The sequence below is a fragment of the Ursus americanus genome, chromosome 7, assembly GCF_024610735.1.
Source record: "Ursus americanus isolate L20-20 chromosome 7, mUrsAme1.1.p, whole genome shotgun sequence".
NCBI lineage: Eukaryota > Metazoa > Chordata > Mammalia > Carnivora > Ursidae > Ursus > Ursus americanus.
In genome coordinates, this window is record NC_142133.1 from 71,428,633 (window position 1) to 71,451,841 (window position 23,209).

A 23,209-nucleotide genomic window follows, 5' to 3' on the forward strand; every position below is an offset into this window, starting at 1 on the left:
CCAGCAGGAGCCTTCCGTGGCCAAAGTGTGTGTGTTGTTGGGCTGAGAACTGAGTCAGAGGGGTTGAAGATCCAAAATAGTGTTTGACAGTTACTGGTTTTTTGTTATTTTTTTGGTGTCTGTGTGTCTACCTAATAATACAGTAACTGTTTCAGGTTTAATTGATTCTAAATAATTTTATGTTTTATTTATGTAGGAACCTGGAGGGCTAATTGAATCTCCCCACATCTCAAAACGTCAGAGCTGGAGTTCTCTCAGAGCTTGTCTGGTCCCATTCCCCCATTTGTTGTATCAGAAATTGGGTCTTAGAAAGGAGAGCTGAGTAGCTCAGGGTCATCCAGTGAGGCTGTAGGTGGGACTCATGTCTCCCACCTCTGTCTACTCTGGACTGTGTGAGAATTCTGCATACAGCCAGTGTAGACCTGAGGTTATCCTGTTGGTAAGCTGTGGTGGCTGATTGGGGAGTTTCATTGGCAGCAACCAAAGGTGATGGATTCTCTGGGTAAAGTTACCACAAACAGGTTATGTGGTGACCAGCCACGATTCTATCACATGTGCATGGGTCTTTACAGCTTGTAACATGTTGACATGCATGTACCATCCTCTCTTATCTTCCCCATCTCGCTGTGCTCTAAGAGCCCCATTTTATGGATGTGGAAACTCATGCTCGTGGAAGTCAAGCCTCAGGGGTTCCTGAACATCCCTGTTTGCTCTAGATTGCTCATTTTCCCATCCGTTACCCTCCCCTCAGCCCCTCCATCCCCTACTACTGGGATCTTTCTCTCGTTCTGTGCTCCTCCACTTCCTGCTAATTTCAGCTCAGTCCCCTTGATGCTTGCTGACATGCAACAAGGGAAGGGAAACAATGCAGGGGCAGGGTATCTAGTTTCTCTCTTCTCTTCCTTCCCAATGAGACAGACAGTTAGTGAGCCCGGGCAAATCAGACCATCATACGTATTATCCCTTTGTCTCTCCACTGGCTTCTCTTAGGAATAAAAGCTTAAGCCTTTCCCCTACCGGCTGGCTCTAGTGCTACCCCATTTCTTTTCTGACAATTCCCAAAATGTTTAAAAGAATGTCTGCATTTTCTGCCTTCCTTCCTTCATGCCGTGTAATCTAGTTCTTGCGCCCTCAACCCAAGCTTGAGGGTCACCGATGTTGCTTGTTTGCCAGACTCAACAGCATTGCCTAGTCGCCATCTTCCCTGCACCCTTCAGCACGGCTGGCCACCATCATGCCTCTAGAAACTCCTCCCTTGGTGTATCAGGAGAGGCTAGGCTATGCCGTGGTTACAAATGATCCCAGTGGCTTAAGGGAAAGAGGTTGATTTCTCACTCTCGATGAGCTCTGGTTCTGCTCCATTCCCTCTTCACTCCTGGACCCACAGAGCAGCCTCTGCTGGAACATATCTGGTCACCGTAGCAGAGGAAAGGGAGCTTCCCAGTGTATCACAGCAGCTTTGAATGCCTGGCTGAAAGTGACATATCACTTTCACTTAAAACTCATTGACCAAAAAAGTCATACGTTTCTACTTCCTACAAAAGGGAGTCAGGAACCCAGTTCCACCATGCTTCTGGAAGGGGAGGCAGGACTATTTGATGAAAACAGTCATGACTGCCCTACTTCATTGCTACCCTGACTCTTCCTACCTCTCCGGATGCCTTCTTTTCCTCCTCTCCTGGCTCCTTGGCCTTGTCTCAGCTCTCAACTCTTCAATGCATCATTCTCTGATATGCTCCAGTATGCCCTGTAGATTTTTTTCCTCCTTCATCTACTCCAGTCCTTTTACTACAGCATTCTTTGCAGACATTCTCCAAATATGTATTTCCACCCTGACCTCTTTCCTGACTTCTGGTCTAAACTTCAGACATGTCCCAAACCAAACTCTTGATCCTTCTCAACCAGGGTCAGGTCCTTGCACCTGTTTTCCTGCTTCAGCGATGCTGGAGGCCCCAGACTAGTCTGTCTACTTGCAGCTGCCTTCCCACCAACCTTCTTCCACTGGGAGCAGACTCCATGATTTTACCCTTAGGACTCACAGCTGCGCTCCTGGTGCTCTTGGCGATCAGAGTTCTAAGTCCCCAATTCTCTGCCCTGCCAAGCAAAAAAACTTGGATAGCAGTAAATAGAGCCATTTAGCTCTAACAGGCTGAGCCCAAGTTGAGGGTGAGGCCTGGGAGGAAGAGTGGATCCAAGGAGCTCTTGGCACGTCTGGGGCTCGGTAATGGGCCCTTTCCCCTACTCGTGAAGGCCTGATTCAGTTACGCCTGAGCAGCTGGGGAGCATTGCCTCAGATGCCTCCTGCAGCCCCGATGCCCTGGCAGTCCCCATGTCAGCCTGCCTGCTGTCTGATTGGCCACGCGGAGCCTGGCCAGATGGCCGCTGGGCCCTGGCTGTGTGGGAGGTGAGAACTCCATGTCCCGGGCCTGGCTTGCCCTTGCCTTGTGGGCGCCAGCTTTTGATTGGGAGATCCCAGGAGCTTGGATCTGTAATCTGAGGTTTCTGGGCCTGGGGTGAAGGAAAAGAGAGGCCCCCTGATTATTGGTGAGTCTTATAATTCAGTTCTTCATGGTTGTCAGCCCTCCTGCCAGTGGGACAGGGGCACTGGTGAGGCGGGATGTCTTCCTCTGGGGACCAGGGAGAGCAGCCTGTTCTGCTGTGTGGTGGCCGAGTCCTGGGTCTGCTGGCTGAGGGGTGGGGACCGGAGGTGGGAGAAGGGCTACTGGAGGCAGAAAGCCTGTCTGCCTTGAATCTGTAGGGGAAGTACCTGGGGCTCTAAGTGAGGGGCCTGTGTTCAGCCTGACCTGGTGGAGTGGGGGTCTGGCTGCGTCTCTGGCTGTAGGGGATCTGGTTTTCTCTGGTTGGAACAGTTTGCTTCTCTCTAGCCTCCTCTCTGCTGACTTCTCCCCTGCTCACTCTGTGCCTGTCCCAGTGATCCCTGCCGCTACTCCTTATGGGTGCCACACATGTTCTGCCTCAGGGCCTTGGCTCTGGCGGTTCCCTTTGCCTGGAACACTGTGCTCTCTCTCTTCCCATGGCTAACTCCTCACTTTCTTTGAGTGTTTGTTCAAATCTTACCTTTTCAATGAGGCATACTCTGACCCCTTTTTACTTCTGCAAATGCCCCCCCCCCATAGCACACCTAACCTCCCCTTACCCTGCTCTTTTTTCTTTTTCCATGCCACTGTTACCTCGCAACATATAACATAAATTCTACAACATATTTATTAGGCTTATTTTTAAATACCTTTCTCTTTTTGCTGGAATGTAAGCCCCCTGGGGGGGGATCTTTGTTCTGTTCCCTACTAGAAGAGTGTCTGCTGCATAGTAGCTACTCAGAAAATAGATGAATCAGTCAAAAGAAGATAGGGATGGTAGCTGACCCCATCTCGTCTAGAAGTAGGCTTTCCAATATAGGAGCCTCCGCTGTTTGTTTTTTTCCCCAAAGATTTTTATTTATTTGACAGAGAGAGAGACAGCCAGCGAGAGAGGGAACACAAGCAGGAGGAGCGGGAGAGGAAGAAGCAGGCTCCCAGCAGAGCAGGGAGCCCGATGGAGGGCTCGATCCCAGAACCCTGGGATCACGCCCTGGGCCGAAGGCAGACGCTTAACGACTGAGCCACCCCGGCACCCCTCTGCTGTTTTTCAAGTTCACTCTCAAACGCTGAAGACTTACCATCAGTGGGGTGAAGTTAGAGAGACCCTGAAGTCCACACCAGAGAGGAGGTCCCCGGGGCTGCAATAAATGTGTGGCATGGGCCGAACTGGGTGAGGCAGCGGCTCAGGTGGTGACGTCCGCCATATTCGGCATCCGGATCTGGATCGACTGGTGGCTTGTTAATAATGGTAGTTAATACATTGAAGTGTACAGTAGCCTTTTTGGGTAGAAGGGCAGGGATGGAGTTACAGCTCTGTGCTGGGAGGTGGTATGGCTGTAGTGAATCCCAGCTGTGCTGTAGCCTGTAGCCCATGGAAGTGTCCAGGCAAATGAATGACATATGTTTAGAGATTGAAAGAAGGTTGAAACATATCATGCCCCTCCCCTGGGTCCTGCCTCTTGGTAGGTTGCTCCGGGTTCAAAGTGCAGACTGGGAGAGCCATGGGGTTTGGCGGGCATCAGCTAGCAAGTCCCCAGATTGCTCACTTGTAGATAGCAGCTACTTACAACTCAGGCTTTCCTGCTGCATCCTGTACCTTTGACCTTCCTTCTCCCCCACCCCCCAACAGCCTGTTGTGCCAAAAGTCTTCGTTTCTCAACCCCTGTTGTCCAAGTCCTTGCCTTCTACACAGGTGTCGAATGTATGTAATCCGACCAGACTGTGAGTGTGGGCTGGTGCTAAGCATTGCTATTCGCTGTCAGATGCAATCCCTGTTATCCTGGAAGAGGAGGCCCTACAGCTGAAAGTTGACCTAATCTTTACAGTCAGGAGGGAGTTTGCAGTGATTAAGGAGCCATTTCCTGCTGACATGTTGATACCAGCAGCTTCCAAGTTGTAGAGGAAAGAAGCCGACAGGCAGGACCCTGGGAGCGTGGCTGGTCCTGGCTCAGGCAGTGTCCAGGGCAGGGGGTGCTTACTCGTGCTATCTCATGAGGCCATCTCGGCACGCCCCTTTGCAGTGTGTATACTCTTGGGGATTGTTCCCTGTCATGGTCAAGGTTGTGGGGGGCAGGCTTAAGTTTGAGTAGAGATAGCTGCCGTGCGTGAGTTATGGTTACTTTCCAGCTCTTTGAGGGACTGGAGGACATGGAAGGAAGAGAGCAGATTTCCTTCTCCACATGGGGTTATCCCAGGACAAGAAGGACTTCATGGGGCCTTCTTATAGAAAGGTAAAGTGGGCCCATGGGAGGCCAGACCTTAGATGAAAGCAAAGAGCTTGGGGAAAAAAGTGGGACTGTACTAGGATACTTTCAGATGAAGGTTTAAAAGAATCCAACCCAAAATATCTTAAGCAAAGTAGGGGATTTATTATTAGCTTAAGGTCTTCCAGTAGAGGTATGGCTCAAATGGCATCATTGGGGCTTTGTTCACTCAAGTTTTGGCTGTGCTGCCCCTTCCCCTGCTTGCCCTGCCACTGGCTTGTTCTATAGACCGCTCTGTCTTCAGGCTGGAGAAGATGACTGCTGACAGCCTCAGATGCATGTCCTCCTGGCTTGACACCAACATTGGATCAAAGGGACTTTATGAAGGTGTAAGACAGGTGCCATGTGGGCATGTGACCATGTGGATCCCCTGGCATGTGGGCTGGGCCACGAGGGCGTGGTGGTGAGGACCATGACCACACATGTGCCCAGGACCACGTGGGTCAGAGCACCCACAATGGGAGGCCCAACAATACTCCACTTCCTCTGCCACTCCTCCTTTGGGCTCGTCTTTCCTTCCATTTACCATTCCCCATGGCCAAGTACTCACTGTAGGTTAGAATGAGAAAGTAAACATTTTAAAGAATAAATGTGAATTTTTGCATTTCAGATCAATTGTACATGTTGGAAAACCGCTGAGAAATTGCTCCAATTCAGTTAGTGCTGGGTGACTCCTGTTTTCTTCCTTTTCAAACAGAATTGTGTATGGCAGTTGTCTTGTACCCATCCCACCATTGTATGTTGGGTGTGTAGGGGACGGGTAATGTGGCACTTCTGTTCACAGGCCTTTAGATCGCGGCAGTGTGGAAGAGGAAACACACGTAGGGGCCCTCAGTGGTATCTGGATCTGATTTAGATGGAGAGACCCCAGATGTCAAGCTGGGGACCTTGCGGAGAGCGTGGGGGCTTTTTGCACATTGGAGGGATGTGAATTGTGGCAGAGTTGTTGTGGCTGTGCTAGAGTGTGTTTTCAAAGATCCACATGACGATATTGCCCTTCCTGCATGTTCTGTTTGTAATGTGGCCTGACAGCCTACCCTTAAGAGGTGGAATCTTTGTCCCCTGCTCTTGGAACCTGGGTGGGCCTTTGCAACTGCTCCCAACGGGTTGAGTGTGGAGGCAAAGTGCTACGGACTTTCAAAGCTTTCATAAAAGTTGATAAAGCCAGCTTCCACTGGTCCTTCCTCTGTTAGGACACTTGCTGTGGGGAAGCTCAGGCCATGTGGAGAGGTTGCATGTAGGTGCTTTGGTCAGTAGCCCTGGCATCAGTCACCAGATGTCTGAGTGAGGAAGTCTTTGGTCTCCAGCTCCAGGCCTATCTGCCTTCAAGTACATGAGAGATTCTCGGAGAGACCCACCTCATCCAGGCTGCCAGCCTCCCAAACTGAAAGATGATGATGAGGATGATGATGTTGATGATAAATGATGATTGTTTCATGTCACAGAGTTTGGAGTTTTACTCTACATAACGATAATCATGAGAAGGTTGATGTGGAGATTGGAGGGGGAATTTCAGCTGTCCACAATCTTGAGATGAACTTGGGCCATGACTACCTCAACAGTTGAGTTACTTTTTCAGGACAACAGTTTAGGGCAAGGAAGCTCCCCTGTGTGTGTGTGGTTATTTAGGGAAGTCAAAGTAGGCATTAGGCAGGTGGTTGAATTTTGAGGCGAAGAGCAGAGTTAGTGGGACATTTTGGCTAACAGTATATAGACAGCATTGCCAGAAAGATCTAATATTTCTCAGAAACTTTCCTTTGGAAGGTGGAGGTGAAGGACTAGAATCACCAGTTCTCAGTTTCCTTCTGATTAAGTCATCTTCTGATTAAGTCATCTTCTGATTAAGCTGAAGTCTTCCTCTGGAGGAGTATAGCTGTGTGAACCTTCTGGGGACTCCATCAGTCCTCATGACTGGAGTCATTTTTGCTGATGATCTGTCAGGACTCTGACCCCGCAGAACCCTCCTGAGCTGCCCTGCTCTCACTGGTTGCCCTGCTCTTACTGGTTACTCTCACTGCAGTTAGCACCTGCCCCATGTAATCTAGGCCTCATGCAGTATTGGCTTCTGCTGTCCCCAGAACACATGGATTGGTGGGCAGGCAAGGCTGCACACTATCTGGCTTCACTTTTCCTGGCTGCCTTCCTCACCTGCAGCCTTCCAGAAGAACTGGTGGCTCCATGAATATACTGCAACTTCTCTTGGGCCTTTGCCAAGGCTGTTCCTTTCTTCTGCTGGAAGTGCTATCACTTCTGGTCTCTTTCCTCTCCCTCCCTCCCTCCCCATCCTTTGCCCCTCTACAGGAAACACACCTCTTCCACATTTACTCATCTTCATCTACCAACGCCTATTCACTTCCCAGGTCTCCATGAAGAAGCCCCTTCCTCCAGGAAGCCTTCCATAACACTGCCAGGACTGCTTTCCTTATCGCATATTATTTCAGTCTTTTGTCATTGGTTGTTGGTTCTTATGAGAAGGTGACTTCTCTGAAGGCAGGGACTGTGTTTGGCTCATCTCAGGACATGCTTCTGTCAGTCTTGTGTTCCTCGCCAGCATAGGACCTCCTTTAGGCAGGGGCCAGGCTTTCTCTTTATACCCCGTGAGGATGGACACGTGGTAGGGCTTCATGAAGCTTGTTGACTGACTGACTGATAAGTTTTGCAGAGAGCATTCAGAGACTAAATAAATCATGTACAAGTTTGTCAGTCTAGCATAACAGACGAAAGACCTGTTTGAGCCATGGCTCTTGGTGTACACAGCAGCCGTGGAGGTGGGCTGCTGGGGCCTCCTGCGAGGAAGAACTTGTAGAACAGCAGCGGGGAGGGTGGTTAGCTGACAGCCTCCAGCTGTGGAACCTGTGGGATCCTTCACAGTGTTTGAGCCAAGATTGCTCTCAACCTGGGCTTCTTTCAGCCAGTGGCTGAGCGCTGCAGGTATCTTGGGGCCTGGACATTTCTGCTCAGGGACCCTGGGCAGGGGCCCTGGGACCCCCCACCCCACCCAAGGGCAGTCTTTGCACTGGAGGTACCTGTCAGTCTTTACAGGGGTCACACCTGAGGCTCCCCTGCTACCCCTGCCCCTCCCACCCCCACTTATCTTTCACAGGCATTATCCCAGGAAGTCTCACATCATCTCGTCTTGGCATCTGTGGCTCAGAGCCCAACTAGTACACTCTGTGACACAAGACAAGCTTCTTAACTGGTCCATGCCTCGGTTTCCTCAACTATAAAATGGACATAGTAAAAGTAATGATTTCATGGTTTGATAGTAAAGATTGATTACCTGTTAATTACATATTAAGTTCTTATGTGGTTTCTGTTACATAATAAGTACTCAAAATAAAACGTCAGCTATGGCTACCTACTACCCATAAACCAAAAGATTTGGTGCTTCCCAAGAGCATGTCTTTCTCATCTGTCCACACTCAGAATCCAGCACCCAGCTCAAGATCTAGCACATAATAGATGCTTAGTAAAAGCATGGTGAACCAATGGAGGTCAGTGATGCTGGAAGAGTTCCCAGCTGGAACAGCAAATTTTTGAATGAGTCTCTGTGAGAGGACCTACTTCCGGAGCAGAACCCACTTGAGTGAAGACTCCTATCAGTTGAGGCAGGATGACGGGACGCTCTGAGCCACCAGCAGGGCTCCTTTGTCCTGGTCAGTCCTGCCAGCAGGTGGGTTTTCAGACCCCAGAGCTGCCCCATCATATGGCAGGGAGAGGGGTGAGTAAGAGAAATCTTTGTCCCTCTGTGGAAAGGTGTCCTTCATGCCCCTTCTGGAAAAGGCCAGGCTCTGGGTGCCCCTTCTGGTGTGCTGGGCCAAACCCAGTCTCAGAAAGTATGCGCAGGTGCATGGGTCTCAGGATGACCCCTGACCTTGAATCAGACAGGAAGTAACTGTCCTCAGGGCTCGGCTTTCCAACGAGTTAAAAGGAAGCAATAGGGTGGAGGCCAAGAAACACCCTCTTGTCTGCAAGGTCACAGGTGGTGTGATGTGGGAACCCAGTTTCGTGGGTTAGGATCCCTGAGCCTGGGCATCTGTCCTGTTGGAGGTCTGTCAGCTGCTGAAACCCAACACGAATCTACCCCTGGGCCTGCAGGCCAAAAATGCTCCACACTTAAGTGGCTTCAATTAGCTGTCCTTTGGACAGTTCATTTATGAGGTGAATATTTGGAAGTAACCTTTATTGAGTATTGATGTTGCAAAGGGAATTTTTACCTGGGGACCTTTTCTGGCACAAGGCTTGCCCGAGCTGACCTCTGTGGCTTAGAGAAAGTTGTTTTTTTCCTTGGGAACTTGGGGTAGAGTCTCAGAGCATCAGACCCTCAGGGGGAAAGTGCGGCTCCTGTTTACTGAGAACTTCCTGTGCGCCTGAGGTGGTGCTAAGCACTTTGGAGACTTTGTTTCCAATAAATCAGCAGCTCCAGGGGGTGGGAGGGCCGGGCATGAGAACCCACAGTTTGCAGATGAGAAACTAACTGAGGTGCAGACACAATGACTTGGGGAGGCCACATAACTGGGGAAGCCAAGGAAATAAAGCAGTATTGGATGATTATCTAAAGTAGAAAGTAAATATCCATGCATTCATACTGATACAAACAATGAAATCTGTGCAGAAGATTTCTGAATAATTTATGTAGAAAACCCTCAAAGAGATGGAACAGAGCCACATCCCTGAAGTATGGGCTGAGCACAGTGGCTTCCTTCCAAAGAGTAAAGTATGCAGAAGTGGGGGGGGGGGGCATAGAGTAACTTCATGGTGGAGAAACATGACAAGCACAGCCCCAGCCGGGAGACCAAGGTCAACACCAATAGTGATGTCAGGTTCATAGCAAGTAGCTTTCAGATGCTGTGATGGAAATGACACTTTACTTCTGTGGTCTTTCAATAATAGCCCACAACCCCAGTTGAATCATGAAAAAACCATCAAACAAATCTCAATAGAGGTCATTTTACAGAACACCTGACCAGTATTCTTCAAAATTGTCAGGGTCATCCTGATCAAGGAAAGTCTGTGTAACGGCGACGGCAAGAATTGCCCAAGGAGGCACAGTGACTCAAGGTAACGTGGTGTCCTGGATGAGATCCTGGCACAGAAAAACTCATTAGGTAAAAACTAAGGAAATTTGAATCAAGTATGGACTTTAGTTAAAATAAAATATCACTATTAGTTCATTAGTTGTAACAAAGGTACCATACTCACGTGAGGTATTAATACTAGGTATTAATACTAGGTAACAAAGGTACCATACTCATGTAAGGTATTAATACTAGGTATTAATACTAGGTAACAAAGGTACCATACTCACGTAAGGTATTAATACTAGGTATTAATACTAGGTAACAAAGGTACCATACTCACGTAAGATATTAATACTAGGTATTAATACTAGGTAACAAAGGTACCATACTCACGTAAGGTATTAATACTAGGTATTAATACTAGGTAACAAAGGTACCATACTCACGTAAGGTATTAATACTAGGTATTAATACTAGGTAACAAAGGTACCATACTCACGTAAGGTATTAATACTAGGTATTAATACTAGGTAACAAAGGTACCATACTCACGTAAGATATTAATACTAGGGGAAACTGAGTGCAGAGTAAGTGGGATCTCTGTACTGTCTTCACTAGTTTTTCTATAAATTAAAGACTTTTCTGAAAAATAAAGTTTATTTAAAAAAAAAACCATCCTACTGTAACAGGTTAAGAAAGAGACTGCAGAAGAACGTAGAAACTTCTGTATTTTAGTACTTTTACAGCATGTTTTTCTGGCTTTTTGAACAGAGGCCCACATGTGCATTTTGCACTGGGCCCTGCAAATTATGTAGCCTTTTTGCTGCCAGATGTCCAAGCTGTCACTGATCCTGGAGACAGAGTGGGGTTTTCCAAGGTAGTAATATTCTCTTCAGGGCCTTCCTCGGCCAGAACCACCACAGTGTAGCAGGATTGTTCTGGTGGAGGCGGAATTCTCTTCAAGAGACTATAACCTGAGGGCCTTGCTCACTACTTAAGAATATCCTGGGGCCTATGATGGGGCACCTGGGTGGCTCAGTTGGTTAAGCATCTGACTCTTGATTTTGGCTCAGGTTGTGATCTCGGGGTCATGGGATTGAGCCCTGCATTGGTCTCTGTGCTGGGTGTGGAGCCTGCTTGGAATTCTCTCTCTCCTTGTCCCTCTGCCCCTCCCACCCCCCCCCCCCCCAAACTACAAAAAAAGAATATCCTGGGGCCTATGATGGCCCTGGCCCCAAAGCCCACCCGAGGTACACTTGCTGAGGGCAGGGCATGACGCTGGGCACCATGGGGTCGGAGAATGTCCAGCAGGACAGGAGCTAGGCTTTGCTCTCTAAGTGTCTGTGTCCTCAGTGGGAAGATGAGAAGACGTCCTCATAGACAGAGATGACACATGACTGGCTGGGTGAGCAAGGAGGGATCAGAAGGAATGTCAAAAGGATATAAAAAGGAATCACATACTCCTGGGGGTCGTGGTGAAGAAAGCTTCCAGGAGGAAGAGAGAGAAGAGGTTGCTGCTGAGCCCTGATAAATGGGCAGAACTCAAAGTTGAGATGAAGCCCAGGCAATGGTTCTCCAGGGCAGAGGGGTCGGAGTTGGTGAGGAGCAGGAAGAAGCTGCAGAAATAGGTTGGGGAGAAATGAAGTATCTTGAAAATCCAGCCAAGCCTCTGGGACTGGGAGACAGCACGAATTTTGAGCAGTGCCGTGACATGGTCATACGTATGGTTTGGAGACCCTCCAGGTACAGCATGTAGGGTTTCATGAGAGGAAGGCACAATGAGAGTATTGCAGTTCTCTGGGCCTGCTGGGAGAGAAGGTGAGACCGGAACCAGGGCCATCTTATCCCCGCATGCTCCATATGTAGGCGCCCCGGGGCGTACCATGGTCTGCTTTACAGTGTTTTAAAATCAGTCCACAGACAGTGCCTCTCCTAGAGAAACTGCTTGGTCAAGAAAGTTACTGATGTGGTTGGCCTCGCTGCACTGGTCCAGCCTGCCCTGCTTCCTAGAGACTCCTTTCCCCTGTAGTAGCCCTGGAGGAGGAGTTGTGGTGGGGTGGCCTTCAGCCAGGCCAGGCCAGCCTAAATCACATTTCAGGGTGGCACCATGAGAAGTTGGGTTGGGAAATGGGACTGGTGACAGCAAGCTCTGGAGGAGGAAGTACGGGCATTTACAGGGCGCACTCCAAGGAGCCACTGGGGAGTGCGGGCACCAGCCTTTGCTGGGCTCCTGTCGAGGAAGAGCGTTCCAGAGCCCAGCTACCAGCTCAGCACCGGCAGGACTTCCGGGCACCTCAGGGCATTCCAGGTCCCTGCTGTCGGCCTCTCCACGCCTCCCCACATCCCTGCCATTCTTCTAGCTCCCCAAGCACACTACAGCTGTCACCTTCACAACCTTGCCTGATGTTCCTCCCCTCAACTCCTGCTCACCCATCATGGTCCAGACCCAAGCCCTTCTCTGAGGAAACCTCACTTGGCCTCTAGACCACAGGGCTGTGTGAGTCCCCAAGGGCCATCTGTCTGTAACTCACCTATTACCCCGTGTAGTTTAAACTCTTGTAGAGTTTACATTGGGAGCTCCCTGAGGGGAGAGAGGGCAGGACAAGGTCATCCCACCTCTCTGTTTCCTACCTTTCAGGGCTGTGGGTCCTGGCTGAGGGGTGCTGGCAGCTTGCTAGCATTCTTGATCAGGATTCATTTGTGCTCCTGGGAGCTTCATGTGAGTGGAGGTTGGGGCCAGGGATGGGGGGCTGAGGTGTTTGACTGCTGGATGGTTTGGCCTTGGGGCTTCCCTCTACCCTTGGCCTTATGTGGACTCCCCCCTACCCCTGTCCTTTGTCATGCCCCACCCTTCTCTGTTATCAGGTGCCTGCCAGCTGCACCTCCCGCTGCCAGGCGGGAGACCCCAAAGCTGCTGAGTTCTCTCTTGTCTTTGGACGCCCCGGCCTCATGTGGATCCATGGATGAATTCCTTCCTGTCACTCTCTGTTACAGGATCTCCCTTTGCTTTCCCAGGGGCCTTTGGGGGGTGAGTGCCCCAAGGTGGGACTGCATGAGAACGAGAGTTTGATTTGGGTGGAGAGGCCTTCAGCATCACTTGAAATTTTCCTCAGTCTACATCCATTTAGTCAACCAATACCATTTGAGTTTTTATCTCATACCAGGCATAGAGAATACAGGGGTTAAAAGCAGCGTTCCTACCCTCCGGGTGCTTATACTTCAGTCATGCAGAAGGGCAAGTAAACATCATTTTAAGACCCTGTCATAGGTATTCGAGGCTTAAGGAGCACAGAAGAATAGCTTCTCACCCAGTCTTGGTGGGTCAGGAAATGCTTCTCTTTGGGAGCTATAGTTGAGACCAGCAGTGACCTTCCTCTGACTAGGGTGCTGGTCCAGACCTGGGTCCCTTTTCCCTGGAGCAAGCTCTAGAGAGGAGCAGGGAGGCTCGAGGGGCGCTGAGCTTGGAGGAAGTGGGAGAGGGAAGGGGGAAGGAGGAGAGGGGAAAGGGAGGTAAATGCAGTGCTAAGGGCATTTACCAGCACAGGGCCCAGGTCAGGATGGATGGGCGGCCCAGCTGCCTGGGCACTGAGCCTGTGTGCTGCTGGCCGGACTCCCACCCGTCCTTCCTTTGCCTCGGGACAAGGCTGGGCTTATGTGGGGGCCTGAGTGACCCCAGCTGGAACCGGAGGGCCGCAGGGCCCAGAGCCATCAGCCTGGCCTTTGTCATCAGCTCCTTGGCAGGGTCGTGATGGTAGAACTACTTGTCCTGCCACATCTGGGACAGAATGAGGGGTGGTGCTGACCTGCCCGTCCAACCTCTTTGCACTTCCCTCCCTGGATCTAAGCAAGTGAGAACAAACACAACAAACTTTTAGTCCAACCTCAAGGGGCTTTGATCTTGACCTGCCAAGGCCATTCCTGGGCACTCTGTACTGCTCTTTTTAGCCAGATCACTGTTTATGCAAAGAGAAGTTGAGCTCATTGAAGATCCGGTGTGGATACCCTGACCTCGGCTCTGGGGAATGTTCTGGAGGCACCATGCCAAAGTGCTGTCCTTTCGAGGCTCCATAGATGTTCAAGGGCTGTAGACTTTCAGGGCTACAAGTGTCTTCAGGGGCATCCCAGCCCAAATCCCTTCCATGGGGATTCCCAGCAGGGATACCCCTGGAATCACAAACTGTAATCACTTGGTACAGTTTCAAATTCTCCTCTGTGGGATTCAGATCATCGCCTCCCCAGGTGCACGTGCAAATGTGAGGAGGAGAGTGTGACCTAATCATGTTGTGTCGGAAGGGACACATGATTGGAAATCACGGTCACCGCATCCCTCATCTCCTAGCCCCTGTCTGGATGCCTCCAGTTATGGGCCTTCCTGCCGCATGATGGCAGACAGCTTCATTGTTTATGAACTTAAATCCCTGATTCTGGTTGGAGGGAGAAATATAACCTTTGAAATAAGACAAACCTGGATTTTCATCTCCCTTCTGCTGTTGCAGACATCTACATCCTTGTCAAGATACTTACCACCTCTGAGAACCACCTTCCCTATCTGTGAAATGGGGATAATGATACCAACTTCTCAGAGTTGTCGGGATTACAATGAGTGTAAATAATGAAAAGAAAGAGCTTGTCCCAACGTGGGTGTCCGTTCCTTTCCTCAGTTCTCCTGAGCTCCAGAGCATCAGTTCACTTCTTTGTCTGTGACACTGTGCTTCATGTGTGTGAAGCCCTCGCCTCCCCTGTTTCCTGATAACACATGGAAGCATCCAGGCATTTTTATTAAACACACAGAGAAGGCCGAGCTGATGTATATTCGTCTGTGTGGGCTGCCATTACAAAGAACCACAGACCAGGGGCCTAAACCACAGCAACTTATTTTTCTCACGATTCCAGAGGCTAGAAGCCCTAGGTCAGGGTGTCAGCAGGGTTGGTTTCTTCTGGGACCTCTGTCCTTGGCTGCAGGCAGCCATCTCCTTCCTGTCTCTTCGTGTGGTCTTTCCTTCGAACAGGTCTGCATCTTGATCTCCTCTTCTTAAAAAGGACACCAGTATGTGGGATTAGGGCCCACCCTCATGAGCTCGTCTACACTTAATTACCTCTTTAATCTAAAGCTACCTCTACCTCTAGATACGGTCACATGCAAAGGTGCAGCCCCTAACAAGATGTCACAGGAAAACCCAGATGTTTAAGGTAGTTGAGTTGAAGTGACAAGCTGAACACGATCCATTTTGGCCTGTTTGTCGTTGAGTTGCCTGGTGGTCCTGTCCCGAGGCCCAGCTGGGTAGAAGCTACCCGCCCTGGGCCCGGGCCGCTGGCGAAGCTTAACAGTGTGCGGGCAGCTCTGCCCTCTCCGCTGGATGGCCATGGACTACATTTCCATCACTGACACTTTGAAATGTTTTATAGGGCTCATTCCTGCTTGTCAGCAGCCACATGTCTTAATCAGCTGCTCATTCATTTCTGCGAAGGCTTTTGACACTTCTGACTAGCTCCAGAGCATTCGGTGTGGCATAGACATGAGTGCGCTCTCAAATCCAAGTGCACTCACGCCCTGGGGCCGTGCCAGAAGCCCCGACTTCTTCCATTATTCTTAGTCTTGAAATGGTGGGAGCAGGCATTTCAAAACCAGACTGGGGTTTTTGCAAACATATTTTGGCCTTCCTGCCTACCTATTTTTATTTCCTTCATATTTGGAAAGAGAAAATTCCCAGACAGGGGCCTGGGAATCAGGGCTGTTCTCAGGTCAGCCAGTTCGTTTCCTTCTTCTCGCCTCTGCCTTTGCAGGGGAAGCGATGCTCGGACTGACTGCACTGTTGTTTCCCCACCTCTCATGCGATGGTCCACCCCACCCAGGGAAGGGCCCGGCGGTGGTAGATCTGGCTTCAGGAGCTGTTCCTGCATTCTTGCAATTGTGGTCTGCCTTCCAGAGGAGCTGAGGCCCAGGGCCGTGGAGGCAGCTCCCCAGGTGGAGAGCATGTCTAGACCTGGGTGGGTCTTGTTCCCTTGTTTCAACTGGATTGATGCTTCCCACGTACTTGTGCTCCTACCAGGCCCTGCAGACTAGGAGGCTTGGAGCCGCCCACTCCATGCAGACTCTGCATCAGGGAAGTGAACAATGTTTAGCCCCGTTGGCAGCTCCTGATCTTCTCTCCACCTCATTGAATGTCCACTGGCCTAGGCCACCAAAATGTAGATGGAGCTCCTTTCCTCTCAGGCCGCGTATCACAGGAGACATGAACTCCGGCAAAGGCTCTGTGCCTTGCTGTGACTTTCCTGTATGCAAAGCCTCTCTTACCTGCATTTGGTGGTGCCTCGGGGACATCGCCTGTGGGTAGGGGCAGAGGCTCATTTGTCTTTTTCACTGTATGGAGACAGCTTTGGTGGCAGTGGGTGTTTGAGTGACGACTGACCCCCAGCTGGGGGGAGTTTCTGTAACCTCCATCCGTCAGCAGGAGTGCTTGGGTGTGAGTGATAGCGAAACAGCCCAACACATTTGTTTGGCTTTTATAAACATTTGTTTGAACATTTTCTTTTTTCTTTCCCACTGTGCATCTTCTAGGGACAGGCAATGATGCTAGCTCGTCTTATGCCCTCTGGCTCTTCGCAATGGCAGTATGCTTGAGAGTCGGTGTGCATTTATTTAAGGAATCATAAATGTTAATTTCCTTTTCAGAAAAAAAAATCACTAAATGTCCACCCACCTGCCCCCCAACCAAGTTCAGTGGAATGAGCACCTTATCTGTCTTGATGGGAGGAGTCGAGGCCAATAGCAAACCTTGTACCTGAGAAAGGGTGAGCATCGGCAGTAGGGACTGTGCCCATCTAGAACCCTTTCAGATATGCTCAGTTCATGGTGAAGTCCTCTGAAACCGTGGCAGGCCGGGGTCAGGTGAGAGATCTCAGGAGGGTATAGCCCGGAGAATCCTGGGGTGGCAGAAAACGTATCTCCAATATCCCGGGGGCCATCTTGTGATACCCTCTGTGTGGCTCCAGTGGGTAGAACTAGGATCGCTGGGTGGACATTATGGTGCGGTCAATCTCAGCTCATTGTAAGGATTGACTTCGTCCTGCAGAGCTGTCCAGCAGGGCTGGGGAGCAGTTCGAGGCTGGCTGACCACTCTGCTAGGCTGGGTGCGGGTGCCTCCGTGTGCTGGCTACTCCTCTTTTCCTCTGAGCATCCTCCTGAGATTTGAAGTGTAGCTGGGAGCACAGCAACTGAGGATCCTCTCTCCTTCCCTTCCTTTTTCCTTCCTTCTTCCTTCCTTGTTGGTCTCTCTTACCCTCCTTGTTATCCCCACTGGGAACAGGATTCTCAGAGACCGTTTCAGGAAGTCACAGGTGCAAGGTAGAACTGGTTGGTGCTCAGACATCAATACAGACGGAGAGGCAGAGCAGGGCATGCTAACAGTAGTCGTCTCCTGTGGAGATCTCTCCTGTGCCAGGAGTTTGCGAGAATGACTCTAGTCCTCACCACCGCCCCTAGGGGATGCATCATAATTTCTGATTCCTGATTGCAGAAACTGGCAATGACACTCATTGGTAAGTGGCAGCCAGGATTTGATTTTGAAGTTCTTGGTCATTGCATACAGCCTCCCGTAGACTCAGAAAACATGATTTCTGTGGAGGGCTTCTCGGAAGCACGTGACCCACATCTATCATTTTAGAGTTAAGGAATCTGAGACCCAGAAAAGGGAGACTTTCCTTTTTTTTTTTTTTTTTAAATTTGCTTCTTTTTTTTTTTGAATTAACATATAATGTATTATTGGTTTCAGAGGTACAGGTCTATGGTTCATCAGTCTTATATAATGCCCAGTGCTCATTACATCACATGCCCTCCTTAATGTCCATCACTCAGTTATCCCATCCTCCACCCCTCTCCCCTCCAGCAACCCTCAGTTTGTTCCCTATGATTAAGAGTCTCTTATGATTTGTCTCCCTCTCTGGTTTTGTCTTGTTTTATTTTTTCCTCTCTTCCCCTATGATCCTGTTTTGTTTCTTAAATTCCACATCTGAGTGAGATCATATGATAATTATCTCTCTCTGATTGACTTATTTCGCTTGGCATAATACCCTCTAGTTCCATCCATGTTGTTGCAAAGGGAAAGATTTCATTATTTTGATGGCTCAGTAATATTCCATTGTATATATACCACATCTTCTTCATCCATTCATCAGTTGATGGACATCTGAACTCTTTCCATAGTTTGGCTATTGTGGACATTGCTGCTATAAACATTGGGGTGCAGGTGCCCCTTTGGATCACTACATCTGTATCTTTGGGGTAAATACCTAGTAGTGCAATTGCTGGATCTTAGGGTAGCTCTATTTTCAGCTTTTTGAGGAACCTCCATACTGTTTTCCGGAGTGGCTGTACCAACTTGCATTCCCACCAGTAGTGTAAGAGGGTTCCCCTTTCGGGAGAGAGACTTTCCCATCTTCCTAGAGAGTAAAAGAGAAAACATTAGAACCTAGATCTTCTCTAGACTTGCAGTCTAGTGGAATGTCAGGATCCTAGCTTAAAATGGGATGTTCCAGATTGCCACAACTGTTGTGTACTATTTCTGATGTGTATTATTTTTGGTGGCTTTACAGTGACATGAATGAATTCTATATGAATTTTGAAGTTATTTTAGAATATATTTTATACATTGTTTATAACATATTTATATAATCAGGTGAAACCTAGAGCAATAGCTTCTGCTTTTTTTGGCCATGGCCCTATATTTTTCATTGTGTTTCATTATACACATATCTGTGTGTGTGTGTGTGTGTGTGTGTGTAATATAAATATAACTGAAACATGTTTTCTGAAATAATTCTTACCCTCACTATGTGTGATGCATTTGGAGTTTTTCTCTTCTCATCTACTGTATTCTGTTTTGTTAAAAATACTACACTGGTTGTGAACCATCTAAATTGATTTCACGACATATTAATGGTTCACGACCCACAGTTTGAGACACCATGACCTAAACAGTGTCTTAATCAGACATGGTTAAAAAAAGAAAAAGTCATTACAGAGGCTATGTAAAGTTGCCAATTATTTTTGGTTGTAAAATGTTAAAATAGGAAGCTTTGAGTTTCAGAGCGTCAAAAAAGGAATTGCATGTATGTAAAAAAATCAAATGGCCCAGGCTCAAATTCTCTGCAGACCACAGTTGATCTCTGATGCTCCTTGTAATGTGTGATGCTGAGGTTTCTTCTTTGCCTTGATTTCTGAACTAACTGGAAAAAGCTCAAGATACAGACAAGAGTGGTTGTTGCAGCCACAGGGCAGCATGCCCAGAGCTGGCCTCTCCCTTCCCCAGGCACACTGCCTGTAGTCTAAGGTTCTAGGAACTTACCAAGGTATGTACATTGGAAACTCATTCTGTATGGTGGTGGGTAGTTAAGGTCTGATGCTTTATTGATTGACTGATTTATTTTCAAGATTGATTGATTTATTTTAGAGAGACAGAGAGCATGAGTAGTGGGGCAGGAGCAGAGGGAGAGGGAGAATCCTGAAGCAGAGTCCCCGCTGAGCACTGACGCAGGGCTTGATCCCACGACCCTGAGATCATGACCTGAGCCAAAACCTAGAGTCTGATGCTTAACTGACTGGGCCACCCAGGTGCCCCAGGTCTGATGCTTTATATGCTCCTAGGAACATAATTAACCCTCAAGACTCCTCCAAAATCTACTTCACTTGATGCTGTCAACTCCCTTCAGTTTGCCTTATGCTATTCCGTACACCCTCTTCTGTTTCAGTCCTTTTTCTCTGACAGGGCCTTAGAATGACTGCTCCCACGGATTCCTGAAATGGCTCTTTCCATTGGTACAATGGCCTTCGAGCTCACAGCAACCAACTTTTCTTTCACTGCTTTTAGGATTCACCCATCCATCTATCCATCTACCCAAAAGCACCTGGAGTTAGGAAATTCCCCTCTTAGAGGACAGTATTTAAGCCAAGACCCGATTGAAGGAAGTAGTCATGTGCAGATCTGGCAGAACAACGTCTCAAGAAAAAAGAATGGTGAGTGGGAAGCCCTAAGCCAGAAACAAGTCTGGCATATTTGAAGAATGAAAGAGGGCCAGAATGGCTGGAAGGAGATGGCCATGAGGAGAATGGTGCACAGTGAGGTTACAGAATTGGGTGGTCACTGAAACATTAAAGAATCAGCATGGCATAGATGCTGACCAATCAGAACAGACATGGCTAGCTAGAGGCCAAACTATGCCACGGCTTGTGGGTCGTAGCAAGGAGTTTGGAATTTACTGTGTCATGGTGGGAATTCACTGGAAAGGTTTTAAAAAAGGAACAACACAATCAGATTTAAGATTTAAAAAGACCCATCTATAAAACAACGAGATACCACTAAACACCTATGAGAATGGTCCAAAACACTGATAGCACCAAATTCTGGAGAGGGTGTGGTGCAACAGGAACTCTCATTTATCACTGGTGGGAATGCAAAGTGGTACAGAAGATAGTCTGGCAGCTTCTTTCAAAACTAAACATAGTCTTACCGTATGATCTAACAATTGTGCTCCTTCATTTTTACCCAAATGAGTTGAAAACTTATGTCCATACAACCCCCCCATAAATGTTTATAGTAGCTTTATTCATAATTGCTAAAACTTGGAAGGAACCAAGATGTCCTTCGGTAGGTGACTGGATAAATAAACCCTGGTATATCCAGACAACGAGATATTATTTAGCACTAAAAAGAAATGAGCTGTCAAGCCATGACAAGACATGGAGGAAACTGAAGTGCACATCACTGAAAGAAAAGAGCCAGTCTGAAAAGGCTACATATTATATGATTCCAACTATACAACATTCTGGAAAAAAATAAAAAAATGGAGACAGTAAAAAGATCAGGGGTTGGGGAGAGGAAGGAGTGAATAGATAGAGCATAGAAGCCTTTTAGGGCCATGGAACTATTAGGTATGATATTGTAGTGATAGGTACCTGTCAAAGTAGATTTGTCAAAACCAAGAAGGAACCCTAATATAAACTATGGATTTTGGGTGATCAAGATGTCATCGTGGGTTCACCCAGTGTAACAAATGTGCCACTCTGGTGGGGGGTGTTGATAGTGGAGGAGGCTGTGTGTATATGGTGGGGGCAGGTGGTGTATGGGAACTCTTTGTACTTCTGCTCAGTTTTGCTGTGAACCTAAAAATTCTCCAAAAAATGAAGTCAGTCTATTTTAAAAAGTTAAAAACACGATGCTAGCTGCTGTGTGAAGAGTGGATTGGGTGGGGGCAAGAGAGGAGGCAAGGAAGCCAGTTAGAAGGACCTTATAGTACACTGGGTAAGAGATATCAGTGGCTTAGACTAATATTTTGATGATAAAAAAGGGAAGAAGTAGTCAAATTTGGGATATATTTGAAGGTGATGTTGCCAGAATTTGCTGGTGAATCAAATGTGGAGTATGAGGGAAATAGAGGCAAGGGAGCAACCCCTTGGGTTCAGGTCTTTCCAGGCTGGTGTCCTACAGAGTGATACAGAGCAAAGGAGAGAAATGTGTTCAAGCGGGAGGACGTGGTGCTGACTACAGAACCTGAGCTGGAGGAGGGGGAGGGCGAGAATGTGTGTGTGTGTCTGAAGGAGGGAGGGAAGGAACCGTCAACTGAGCATCTCAAGGAGGACTGAGTTGCTGGAGTGGGTGCTCTAGATTGCGGGAAGAGGTGGCCCAAGACTGAAGCTGCTTGACATTTCAGAATTAATGCAGTTATTGGTTGAAATAACTGCCTGTAAAGATAAAAAGTTCAACCATGGGAGTTGGTGGCTGAGGTGAGCTGGAGGAAAAGATCACTGCATCTCTCAGAAACAAGGAGTGGAGAGGCCAGAGAGTTGGGGATGGGTCATCTGTGTGAACGTTCAAGTTGCCAAGAATGACAGGAGTGGTGGTAGACAGAAGAGGGTTAGGGTTCGTGAGCCAAGCGCTAAAGCCATCAGTGAATAGGGAGGGTTGTGCGTGACAACAAGGCGGAGTGGTGGGTGGTGAAGGACTTGCCCTTCAAAGAAGCAAGGGCAGGAGGAGGAAGGAGGAGGAAGAAACAACCTGGAAGAAGCAATGAGGGGCAAAGAGGACACCTCTTCTCTTCCACACCCTTTAGGCTTGTAGGAGAAGAAACAGCTTTTAGTTGAGAGGATTCTAGAAGTGATGTTTTTGCGGTACAGTAAGGACAAGATGGGGGAGAGAATGTCCCCAAAGGAGGTGATGGTTGAACAGACTTTGGAAGGAGGGCTTGTCTCTCTGGGTGGGAATATTTTGACTGTGCCTGTCTCAGCTGATTTTGGGTAAATTCCAAGGCCGAGTATTCCCACATGTATTGAAAGGATGGACTAACTTTAATTGCCTGCTAAGAAGTAGACTAACTCTTTATATTTGGGAAAGGGGGTGGGTGTCTACTTTCAGGGAAAGAGAAAAGAAAAGAGAAGAAAGGGCAATGCCATTGTGGATTTTTCTTCTCATTCTGTCTCCTGGATGGGACTTAAGGCTTCCAGAGACAAACAAGCACAGAACAGTGGATTTGAGGTGGGGGGAGAGAAGAAGAGAGGGTTGCAGGAGGGTGGCAGTTGCTGGTACAGATGTGAATATGACTCTGTGTCATTGTGGGCTTCTTCCATGCGTTTCAGTGTCGTTCCATGTAGCACTGTGGCCTGCAGATTGTCCCTCACTGGGCTGACACCTCCCCTCTGGCCCCCGCAGTTCCTAGCCAGTGGTAAGTTTCTTGGGCAGTAATTTTTCAGAAGGCTTTATTCTCCACGCAACTCCACACCTGGAGCCATGTTGGTTAGTAAGCTATTTGAATCAGTTTGTCATGTTGGAGTTTTAAATGACAAAAGGAAGGCACTAGGGTCCCCTCTTCCTCAAAAGCCAATCACAAACAGGAATTCAAAATTGAGTGTCACCTCAGCAGTTATCTGTGACTCTCTGTGTCCGTCCTGCCCACCATCCTCTGGGCCCAGTTTCCAAAAGCTTCTCCCTCCTCTTACTCTCAAGCAAGGGCTCTCTGAACTGCGTCTTGTGCCCTGAATGCTGAGGACGGCCCCCTTGCCTTAGGTTGGGAAAACCTAAGCTTAGAGAGTGGGACAAGTTATCTGAGAGTCTTAGAGGCCAAACCACAGGGTTTGAATCTTAAAGGTGGTAGGAGTCACATATATATGGGGGAAGGGGCATGACTGGAGCCTGGCACCTCCTCTGGGACAGCCCTTGAGGAAGATGCTGTGACCTCTGCGTGGGATCCCGGGCAGCCTGCCATGGTGCCTTCTCTGGGCCTCAGGGAAGCACTGTCTGCTGGTTGGGAAAGTAAGCTATGTCTCCCTTGGGCTGAG

The 23,209-nt window shown here is 48.6% G+C and overlaps 1 long non-coding RNA gene across 1 annotated transcript in view; it reads left to right on the plus strand.

Annotated features, from left to right (window-relative positions):
- The window catches only part of LOC148109728 (uncharacterized), a 48,107-nt gene that overhangs the window by 23,047 nt on the left and 1,851 nt on the right, over window positions 1-23,209 (plus strand). The window contains exons 2-3 of the long non-coding RNA XR_015725333.1: window positions 19,749-19,894; window positions 22,511-22,596. This is a non-coding gene — a long non-coding RNA (uncharacterized LOC148109728). The remainder of the gene's footprint in view (window positions 1-19,748; window positions 19,895-22,510; window positions 22,597-23,209) is intronic.